The following is a 12,111-nucleotide window of genomic DNA, read 5'->3' on the forward strand; positions in this document are numbered from 1 at the left end:
ATAACTTTGGGAATTTATTGCTCCCAGTTTTCACTGACTAAATGTATGTAGATAGCAATTGGATATATGAATGATAATGGATTTATATGATCACTTACAACTGAATAGATTTTAAAAAACAATAAAGTTAAGGGATATAAATTCATATTTTTAAGGGCTTAAGCCTATTGCTAAATGACTTGATAGTGTGGGGAAAAACAAACCCGATGGCAACATTGGCTTAGTCTCTTATTTTTAAAAAAGTGATTTTCCTTATCGGGGATGTGGAATTGTTAGTACTGATCAGAGCTGGTAAATATGTGAGCAGATACTATGGAAGCTTCTTCCTCTCGTGATTTTGCAATGCAAGTAGCCCTGGCCTGCTTTAGCCTCTGCTTTTGCGGCCCTGGGTTGCTCTTCTGAAGAAATTGCTAGTCATGTCATGTTGTGAGGTGGCTTGTTCTGCAGACTACTAAAGGTGATGGATGAGAGCTCTGTCTTCCTGGAGCCAAATGCTGTTCTCTGTTACGCTGTTGTAAATTCAGAAAGCTACAGTTGACTTCAAGGGCGACCGAGATAATGCTTTGGCCCATTTTCACTTTAACTGAGCTCAGCAGAGTTGAGACCCTGATTTGGACACTTTGATGTATAGCCCCCCTCTTCGTTTTGAATTTTGGGCCTTTATGCTGTTCTGTTAAATGTGGTAAAATATCCGTGACCCATAGCTGCAAAATCTGAATCAGATTTAAGAGGTAAAATCTGTTTCCTTTTATGAGACTTGGCCTGTTATAGTTTCCTTTTGCCATGTTTAATATGCTCTCCTGTCACAAACATAAAAGTAAGAATCCATCCAGCATTTTGTATAAAGCACATAAAGTGCTCCAGTATGACAGATTTGAGCATTTTGCAAGGGAAAATGGACTCATAAATGTAACTCCTCAAAATAGCATTGTGCCATCAACAAATATGTAAAAATACCTGAGAAATCTGCAATTTTATCATTAAAATACTCATTCCATTTTAGTTTGACTTTCTAAAGGAGGTCCAATATGTTGACAAAAACTTGGGAACTGAACAAATTGCAGTCCGGCTGTGGTATTTTCCACTGTCACAGGATCATAAACAACTATAAGGTAAAATTTGCACCACAATCCACCTCTGGTAGGCATCCCCTATCACTAATGACTACTTTTGAGGTATTCCTGTACTTCAGAGTACAAATTAGTTCAACCTTTAGGGACAGTATCAGGTCTAATCTAGCTGCACAACTTCAGTTTTAAATTTGTTTAAGTGTAAAGTCAGTAATAAGGTAACCATGTTTTCCTGTAACTTTGGGAGGAGAGAGAAATTTTAAGAAACACCGTTTGTGCAACAACTAAACATTCCAGTGCACTGTTTGACACACAAGCATTCTAGAATTCTACTAGTGAACAAGAACCTAAAACTGAATTTGAGTATGAATTGCTTATAAACAGTGAATCTTAATAGCCTTATTTTCATCATTTAAGTTGGGGAAAATGAAAAAGGGAAGCTCAATAAAACAGAGAGCATAGATTTTTTAAATTAACTTTAACCTCAAGAGGTATTAAAATAGGTTAAGTAATTTATTTGTTTCTTTAACAAAATTATCAGTGCCTTTAAAGGCCACTTCTTATTAACTAATTCTTTATAGTTAACGACTTGTCATATAAACTGGATGTTACTATAGCATCTTGTCTTTATATTGAGCTCACCACAGCACTATTTGAGTATTTTGATCCCAAATGTCCTAAATTTTTCACAGTCTGTATTCTGCTGGGTATGTACACAAACCAATCACTTCACCAACCACTGAAATGCTGCCACTTCTGCTGTCAGCTGATGTTTTCCACCATGGCACTACACAACAGTTTAGGGCAGGTGATACAGATCACCAAAGGAAATGTCACTCTTTTGAATCATCTTTCCAATTAAACATCCAAAAAATTACACATAATTATTATGGAGCTATGGGTTGTCAGAAGCTGTGAAAGGAGACTGAGTCAATACCTATCCATCTCACTTGTGTCAGCCTACCCTTTATGGCCCAGGTTCAACAAAGCACTTAAATATGCTAAGCATATGAGTAGCCCATTGACTGTAATGGAACTTGTAATGTCTCTAAAGTTGTGTGTGCTTAATGTGTAAGTTATTTTCAGGATGAGGGCCACAGTTCCAATATTTTGTTTGCTTTATGGTTTCATCACCTGGACAATATTTAAATGTAGTTTTTGTTGTGTGAATTAAAAAAAAAACTATTTAGGCAGCATAAAATTTTCAGAAAATGATTGATAAGGCAAATAACTGTTTACCTACTGGAATCAAATAGCAACAAAACTGTACAGGACTTTCATGGTTCAGTATGCACTTTATCCTTTTTTAAAGCACCACTAATCTATAATTAAAGCAACTAAGCTGTTCTGGTCTATTGGGTAGAAAGAGACTATGTTTTTTTATAATGATACTTTACCTGATAGACCGGAATAGGTCCTTGGCTAATGAAGACATTAGTCTATTATGTAAGCCTCTCTTTAGCACTGTATTTATCAATCTGAAGTAAGGACAGTCGAAGTACAGTTCCTTCGTGACCAGGGTATCATTAACTGCACTTAGTGAGTGCAGCAGAGCTTTATTTAAAAGTTCTTCGTTGCTGAGATCGGTAGAATTATTGGTCATTACAGCTACCCATTGGAGCTCTTTCAGTAACCCCCCTTCTTATTGCTGTGGTATAGAGGAGAGACTTGCAGTGAAGAGAGAGGGAGAGGGTAAAGTCTAGATGTATCTGGTGCCTATGGAAACGTTAGCATATGCTGCATGGAGCCAGTGCCAGTACTATTAGCTATTTGAGTATTGGAAGCTATTCAGAGAATCAGAGAATCGTAGGACTGGAAGGGGCCTTGAGAGATCTTCTAATTCAGTCCCTGCACTCAAGCCAGGACTTAGTATTGTTGATCCCTCTTCTGAGACTTTTTGGGCTGTAAACTTTGTTTTGCAAATCAAGGAATATGTGTGAGATGGTGAGTGAGAGGAAGAGGAGTGGGGACTGGCCATTAGTGTTGTCCAAACAAATATTATTCTCAGACATGCTCAGATGCATTAGATCATTTATATGGACAAAGAGGGCAATACTGTACATGGGCATGCATTCCTATTGTTGGACAGGGGTGATATGTCCTGATTAGTGACTCACATTGGCTCTGAACCTGCACTGCTGAAGTCAGCGTGGAATTTTTTTCATTGACTTTGAGTCAGATATTGTTCAGATTGAAGTCCTACCTCCTTGCAGATACTCAGCACCTGTCAGGATTTTGTGTAGTGCAAGTGACATTCACCCCTCGACAGAGGGCCATCACAAGCCATTTTGGGAATTTAAGTGAGTTATGCATAGTTGTGGGCTGACCCTCTCTTCAGTGCTGAACTAAACCCTATATGAATAGATCATCTGAATGAACCCTAATGGAAGCTACACATGTACATTGAGATGAGGCCATTAGTGACATCCTAGGGTATTCACTGAATGGTAGCACACATCAGAGGGCAAGCTTTTCCTGTGCTGAACATCCTAGCTACTTTGCTTCTGCCATCTTTTACTAGGCACCAGAGCTTCCTGCTGCTATTTCTGCCTTTAAACTCCACTTTTATTTTCTTTAGATCTACCCTTCAATGTCATTGATAAAATTATTACCATGTTAGACCTTGATATTACACATTTGCCTTAAACCGCAAATGTCAACCAATAGTGCTGTCTATCCTAGGTAAACACTACTAGAAACACAACCTCTAGCATTGCCTGGATGATGTAACAGTAAAAGATAAATACTTATTACTTGAGGATTTCCACACAACTCACATTCTATTTTTGTAAGGCTCAGAGCTGTCTCCATGTGAGGTAGAGACACACCTCCATTGTATAGGTAAGAAAACTAGGCTATAGAAATGTAGGGGCTGATCCAGTCAGACCCATGTGTGTGCCTGTTTTGTGGGCCCTCACATTGTCGTGTGTGTGTGAGAGAGAGCAGAAAAGCAGGGAAATGTTTTGGATCACACATCACATAAACCACATCTTGCAGAAAATCTGTCAATCAAAAAGTGAGTCTGGGTCTCCAGGCTACAAGTCCTGTGCCTCAGCCAGACCATTCTGTCATTAAGAATGCCCATGATTTCGCTCTTTTGGAATGGATAATATCTTTGTGATGTCATTGACAATGCTTGATGTTCCCTTTTGGTCACAGTAAGTCATTCCCATCTGTGGAAAGCCTTTGAGAACATCCACATGCTGGATCACAGGAAATTTGTCAAAATGACTTATCTGAATACACATCCTCTGTTGTGTCCCATTGTACACTTCTAGCCAGTGACTGTAATGCTTGTTCTTTCTGTCTGGTTATTCTTGCCCATGGTGCAGACAGACCCCCTGCACTAGACATTATTTAGTTCAAGACTTAGTGAAGGGAAACTATCAGTTGGGTGGAAGCCATTGAAAGATGCTGATAATCTAACAGTATCTGTGGGCCACCATTATCCAACCCTTGTAAACCATTTAAAAAAGGAGTATAGTTTAATAATACCTGTGATTTACCACTGTCTAGTCCTGGGATATCATTGAAAATTTCTGCAGTCAGCTATTGCACAAGCAGCAGAATCTAACTGAAGAAGTCTATGGTTCACAATTAGGAAACTGGGGAAATCTTCATTCCTAGTTCTGGGTATTGCATCCCATAATTCTTTGGGTTTATATAATGCAAGATAGCTGCTGACATTTTTCCCCCCAAAGGACACTGGTATACAAACTGGAACTGGTACAAATAGTTGTCACAAATTTAATCCTTACTTTCTTCAAATATTTAGTTCAGATATCTGGTATTTGTATCATAGGGTTGGTAATTTAAATAATATGGTATCAAGTCCTTCTTCCTGATAGAATTTCTGGAACAGGAGAAAAATGAATCACACTTTTCATGGTATAAATTTACACAAGAATAATTGTTTTCTAAAATTATGATACTCCTTAAATTTCTTGTGTGACTCTCTGGAAGTCATCCAAATGAATGAATATGACCCCATGAATCCAAATGAACTGAAGTTGCTGTTTATATGCATGGAAATGTTTGTGACTCTAGCTTTTTTCTTACTTGACTAGTTCAATAAAATGCATGCTTGCCAAATAAAACACATGGGCCTGTTTTTGCCCTAACAATTGTCAGGGGAATAGTAACTGTAAGAAATGTCTCAAATAACTTTGAATTTCTATGTGCACACCTGCCTTCATTCCCCCAGCCAGAGGGGAGCAGATTTCTGAGGATGTGCACAAGTTCTACATGGTGTAGTAAAAAACCAGTTTAGATTATTTTCATTTTCCAATACCATGTGTCGTCATGCTCACCATAGACTGTTTCTTAAATGATGATTTGTAACTGTGTGCCCTACTAAGATACGTGCAAACAACATGGCATTTGAGGCACATACCTAAAATAACCAGGGCAGGTTAAAATACATGATTGGTTTGCTCTACTTTGGTGTAGAAGAAATGTACTGCAGTTCATACTTTCCTTCACTAGTGTTAACCTCCAGATCATGTCACAAGGTCAATTTGTTCTTCCAGACTTCTTTGTTAGAGGGAAAGAGTGGCTTGGTTTGGATGATGGGAGAATTTTGATGGGAGGAGGCACAGGTGAAATTTGAGTCCATACTGTGTATCAGGTGCATTGAGAGAAATTCGAGGCCCCACTCCTCCCATTTAACTTTATTTACACAGATGTGACAGATGTTTTGAGCTCAGGGCCCCAGTACAATTGTCCCCATTTCTCCTCCCCTCTCATCATGGACATTGGCCCAAGTTGTTGCTGTTCAATATTTTTATATATGCCCACATGTTGGGAGGAATGTTTTTCCGAATAACAACCTACAACCCTGTTCCCCTTAACCTTACTCTATTTTGCACATTATCCTCAGCCCCCACATTACAAGCCTGCCCCACTTTCTTGTGTAAAATTACCATCAAATTTTAGAACACACTTTCTCCTATACATATTCCCTTGCAAACCCCACATATGCATATTCATTCTCATCTGTTGATTACGTTATAATTCCCTGTTAGAATATTTAAAATAACTATCTTCCCAAAAATATTTAACTTTCCTATCCAGTTGGACAAACATTGCTTTCCCCCCCCCATACTTTCTGATCAGATTTGAAATTAGCATTGCTCTTTTTATACCCTGCTTGCACATCATTGATGCTAGTGCTGCAGACCTGTTGGCTACTGATGCAGGACAAAACTTTGTACATGTGTAGGTTCTATTTCAAGTGTTTTGTCTTTTAATTTCACATTGTGGTGTGCTTTTTTTCCTCTTTGAAATGGTTTCGGGCAAAATTCTGCCCAGGAACATGTGCACAGAGCTTCTGCTGGTGCTACTGGAAGGTACATTCATGTGTTCAGGGATTGAACTTGGCCCTAAGAACAACATTCCCATTGGATTATAATACCTTTAATGTCAGACTTTGCAATCAAGCAATTTCTTAGAATCATAGAATATCAGGGTTGGAAGGAACCTCAGGAGATCATGTAGTCCAACCCCCTGCTCAAAGCAGGACTAGTCCCCAGACAGATTTTTGCCCCAGTTCCCTATATGGCCCCCTCAAGGATTGAACTCATAACCCTGGGTTTAGCAGGCCAATGCTCAAACCACCGAGCTATCCTTCCCTCTATCGGTTTATTTTGCACTCATTCTTTATTGACAGCAATATTTTTCACTTCTAAACAGCGTGATTGTACAAAGCCAGCAGTGAAATGGCATTAATGGAGGTCTTACTCTAGTGATCACGAGGGGCTGTCAGTGGCTCATTTCTTCAGCTGTCATTTGTCAGAACACACTCATGTAATCTTAATGAACAGTGTGCAAAGCCATTAAAAACTCAATTACTTCTTTCTTTTTACTGCAGACGTGAGACAATGCAATCATAAAGTGCTGATGTGTAAACACAATAGCCACCATCTGCTACATAGTAGCATTTCAGCTCTGCAAAGAGGATATACGTTGCAGATGCATCAATAATAGGAGGCTTATCAAGGCATCATTATACACCAAGAGGGGAATTTTTTTTTCAATTTTATGGCCAGCTAGAGAGCACTTCATTGTTTAACTCACCAATTTTCAGTGGTATAGTTGTTAACTATGAAAGAGTGTTCAGTGTTTATGTTCACTGTTATTCTAGTGGATTTTTTAAAAATCATTTCATTTACCACCTTCCTTTCCTACTTGTTCCTGACTGATCTGAACATAAGTTCATTTTGTGATTTTTCAGGACACTAGCAGTAACAGAAAGATATTGTTTAAGATAACCTGTTGATCAAAGAATATTAAATTAAGTTCAAGCTTGTTTAGCAAACACTCGTATCTGATAAGTATGAAGACATGTTCTTTTGCACCACCCACAAAACTTTTTCTTGAGCTCTTGGTGTACAGTTCACTACATATTTTTTGTTGCTGTCTTAAGATGTTTAATTTCCCACAAGAAAGTAGAAAACTGGGAGTGTGAGTGGTATGATTTTTATTTTTCACAACCAGATATACAGTGGTCAAGTTAAAAAAAAAAAAAAAAAAAAAAAAAAACTTGCCAGTTTTACCTAAGATTAATACCGTTTTTAGTTATGTTTTTTATACCATTGTAGCTGTATGTCTTTCAATGATTTGTTGAACAATGTGGCTTGTATGTCCTACATGTTAGTTCCTTCTATGTTTCTCTGACCTCTGATCAGTGTCGTGTCTCCTAACCATGGATGAGCCCAAGTCACGAAGCTTGAATCCAGGTTTAAACTTCCCCAAATATAGGATTGTTTGAGTGGGATTTTCAAAGGGATTCAGCATTGGCTTCATTCTGCTCTCATTTCACTCAATGAGAGATTTACTCTCAGGGTGGATATGATTTAAATCAAATTGATTTAAATCATGATTTAAATCACTAGTCAGGGAGACTCAAATTAATCATGGATTTCTACATAAAAGTGCATTATTGTTGGTTGCTATAACCTTAACATATATTCTTCACAAATCAGAGATAGATAGATACACACTATACATTTTTAAGTGATTTGTTTTGAAAACTTTTCAGATTAGTTTTATAGCTATATCAGAAAATGAATGATTGTTTGGTTATTGCATTTACCAAAGATAATTGAAACAGATAGTTCACCTCCCAGTGGTTTCATAAATATCTCCAATTCAACAAGTTAATCATTACTATTTGGAGGATTTTCCTGCCATGCTGTATTAGGAGGAGAACATCACCATACAGACATTTAAATTGTTTTATTTAACTAAAACAACAATGTTATGTATTCTGGATTTTTTTCTTCAACAGTAAACATATAATATTTTAACAAAACAAGCATACAATTTTTTGAATTTAGTCAAAGATTCAAGTTTTTAAAATCAGATTTGTTTTTGCTAAAAAATTTAACTAAAATAGTTAAATGAAATGTTAAAAAAAATTAAATCGACTGTCAGCCAGGTCAACATGAGAAACTTAAAATATTAGTTTCTGCAGCTAACTCAGTCATCTTTACCTTCATTTTCCTGTTTGTTCATAATCTGGAAAAGAAAAACAAGCTTTCCTGCTTTTTCAGGTCCCAAATGATTTCTCAATTTGGAATGAATTAGTCCAAAGGAAGAAAATATTCTTTCTACACCGGCAGAAGAAGCTACTGCTGTTAAAAGTGAGATTATTACTTCAACAGTCTCTGAATCCAAGTGCTTAAGTGATTTCCACCAGTTCGCTGGTATGACTTTCTTTAAAACATCATCAGTAAACATATATTTCTTGAATGATTTACTCTTAGCTCTGAAGTTTATTATATTTGGCATTATGGAGGGATGGTTGCTGGATGTCCATGTCATAGCCAACTCCTCTTCTTCAGCTGTTAAGGTTTGACCCTGGTACCGAGTATTGAAAATACCTGCAAGAAAATGAGCTGGAGATAGTGCTTGTCCCATTCGGTTTTTTTTAATGCTTGTAATTTAACTCTGTCATTGACTATTTCTCTTTTTTTAAGATCTCACTCAGTTCTGTCCAAATTTCAACAGTGTCAGCAATAAAACAGCTATTTCCCTGCACTTTGTTCAAGGCTACAGAAATAAGCTTCAGGGTACTCGGCATGTGTGTAGCATTTCTCTTAAGCCCAATGTTGAGAACTTTGGCTGTGATAATGCCATCTATTTTTTCATTATTTTGTTCACAAACTGTCATCAAGTTAGGCCAATTCTTGATATACTGCTCAAAACAGTCCACTACTGAGTTCCATCGCACGTCTTATGGGAGAGTGAGCTTGGTTCCTCCCACCTTTTTCAGAGCAGCTGCTGCAAAGTGGTTGTTATGGAAGTATTTTGCATTTTCAACAATATTAGCCTTTATTTCTGGAACGCTGAAGTCTATAGGCTAGGAGGTGTATCAAATGAGCACTGCAACCATATATTATTAGCTTGAGACTCTCTCTTCTAAATTTCTTCTCATCTTGGATACATTTGCAGCATTGTCTGTGACCAAACTGCATACTAGACATTTAATTTTTTTTCACAGTTTGTTATAGCTTTTACTGCTACTTTTTGTAAGTATTCTGCTGTGTGTGCATTTCCTGATGTGTCAATTGTTTCTGTAAGGAAGACATTCCCTTCTTTGGTTATCACACAAGCACATACAACAGGAGCATTGTGGACATTGCTCCACCCATCAAGACTCCGGTTAACAATTTCACTCTCTAGATCTTTTGCACACTGCTCAATTTTTCTTTCATACACTTTATCCAGCAATTTGCCTGCGACATCTGCTCTGTTGAGTGGACTCTATTCTGGTCTTAATGACTGAACCATGTTAATGATGTGTGGGTTCTCAATCACATGGAAAGAAGAGTTTTTGCATAACCAAACCAGGCAATTTTTTCATCAATTACCTCTTTTTGTAATCTGCTGGTTCTTGTCACAAATTTATCTATGGTTATTTCTGGATGTTGGAGATTTTTTTTCTTTTTGATACAGGTGATATACTATGACTGTAGCCATGTTAGTCAGGATCTGTAAAAGCGGCAAAGAGTCCTGTGGCACCTTATAGACTATCAGACGTATTGGAGCATGAGCTTTCATGGGTGAATACCCACTACTTCGGATGTGACTGTGACATACATGATGTGACTGAAACACTATCTTTGGCAGATAACTCTGAAACTATAGAAAATGATGGTGATCTTGAAGGTGGATAATCTTCAGAATCCTGTATGTTGAGGATGGATTCTCCTAAACAAAATTAAGTCAATGCAGTTATTTAATTATTATTACCATACTGCTCATTTAGTATTACTCATTGCATTCACCGACTCTCAGTACTATTTTAAAAGTGAAATTGTAAATGGAAGATCTGCCTATTTCAGCTATTTATTTTTTATCACAACTGCATCTAAAATGATAGTACCACAGAGTAACAACTATGTTTTTTGCTCAAACATGAGAATTCAAGAATAGTCCAGAAGGAAGACAGGCAGTCCTTAAGAAAAACTATGAAATAAAAAAGTTTACCAGCCTGAGGATCCTGCATGTTCAGACCTGTTCCTTTCATCATTTTCAGCACAGCTTGCTCCTTAGAAGGCACACTTCTCATGATGTTGTTTCATACTGGTAAGGAGGCCTTACATTTCTTTGTTGCACTGTTTGCATTTTGCACACATGCCTGTCTTACCCACAGGTAGAGGAACTTCATTAAAATATTCCCAAACTGGGTCTCTTTTACGGACTGCTGACATTATAGGTTTTCCCTTCTAGTGACAGAATAGTATGGTAGATCTCAAATCAATGAAGGCTACACTCAGAAAGACCTCAAGACTTCTAGAGTATGCTGCTCAAACAGTTTAACTTTTGTTGCTACTGCCTGTCCCTCCCTTCTCATATTTATCTCCAGACTTCTGCTTCTTGTCCAAATCTATTCCACCCCCAACAATCTTCTATTCATTGAACTTTTTGAAACTGTGCACTTTTAGAGAGAGGTACGGGATTAACTCTGTGTACACACATTGCTGAGGGACAATAGAGTTGAGGTCTGTTATTTCTCACCACTATATATTATTTATTTATTTATTTGAAAACATTGTTTTGCTGTTAACAAGCATGTTATCTCTGGAGACACAAATCCACAGTTTGAGAACTGCAAAACTAAGTATCTCTGATGGTATCTTCTAGACTGAGCACTGAACCCCATTGGTTAGATAGAAAGATTAACCTAAATAATCTATACAAAAGCTCCTGGAACCCAATAAGATTGGGTCCCTAATCCATGAATTATTGGATCACATTTACAAAACTTTTCTTAAATGTTACATTAATAGATTGTCTCATACTGTAGAATTAGAATTTATAATCCCTATTCCATGATGATATATCTTTGAGCTATAATGTATCTTAGTTTTTTCCTCAAAAAGCATCTGATTTAAATAAAAAAGAGTTGATTTTTTTTTTTAAATTATGGATTTTTATCCAGCCTGTTTACTATTACATTTGGTGGGAGCAGAACTGGGTCAACAGTGAACACTTTTTAAAATCCCAGCATTTGACCTTGTGCTTTGGCATGGTCTTCCGATTGTAGAGAGGGATCAGCTGCAAAGTTTGGATTCAGATCTAAAATTTCTGAAAGTCCAAGGGTGCTTGAATTTGAAGTTTTCTTAGGTAACATCCATTTCTATTTCTACCACATTGACATGTAGGTTAGAATAGCCCTGAAAGGATCTGCCTGTCACTTTTCTTGTTGCTCAGTGCAATCGTTTTCTCATCTTTACTTATATTGTGGTTGAATTTCCTAAAGTCTCGAGACTTTTTTTTCCCCTTTAGTATAAAAGACTTACTTCCTTCTGCATCCTTGCCTCTCTTGATCCTTTATTGAGAGAGAGAGAGAGAGAGACTGCGTATGAACATGGCGGGGAGGGGGAAGGTTTTGTGGGAGAATGCTGCCCAGTGTCCGTTGATTATAAATTTATAGCATATGGCTGTTCACTGAGCAGACTTGATCAAAATGTTTATCTGGCTCATCTGGGTGTCTGTCACACTGTTGCAGCGTGGTTTAGAAAGGAAAAGGGAA

At 37.4% G+C, this 12,111-nt stretch overlaps 1 protein-coding gene across 6 annotated transcripts in view; it reads left to right on the forward strand.

Annotated features, from left to right (window-relative positions):
- Window positions 1–12,111, forward strand: part of PTPRT (protein tyrosine phosphatase receptor type T) — a 709,404-nt gene that overhangs the window by 236,759 nt on the left and 460,534 nt on the right. The window contains exon 1 of one of the 6 annotated variants that reach the window (XM_044985251.1): window positions 8,660–8,713. The exons of the other annotated variants lie outside the window; for them this stretch is intronic. The gene's annotated coding sequence lies outside the window, so the exon portion shown is untranslated. Of the gene's footprint in view, window positions 1–8,659; window positions 8,714–12,111 lie in introns of those variants that run through there. 6 annotated transcript variants of the gene reach the window in all.

This window comes from Mauremys mutica, chromosome 13 (assembly GCF_020497125.1).
Source record: "Mauremys mutica isolate MM-2020 ecotype Southern chromosome 13, ASM2049712v1, whole genome shotgun sequence".
Taxonomy (NCBI): domain Eukaryota; kingdom Metazoa; phylum Chordata; order Testudines; family Geoemydidae; genus Mauremys; species Mauremys mutica.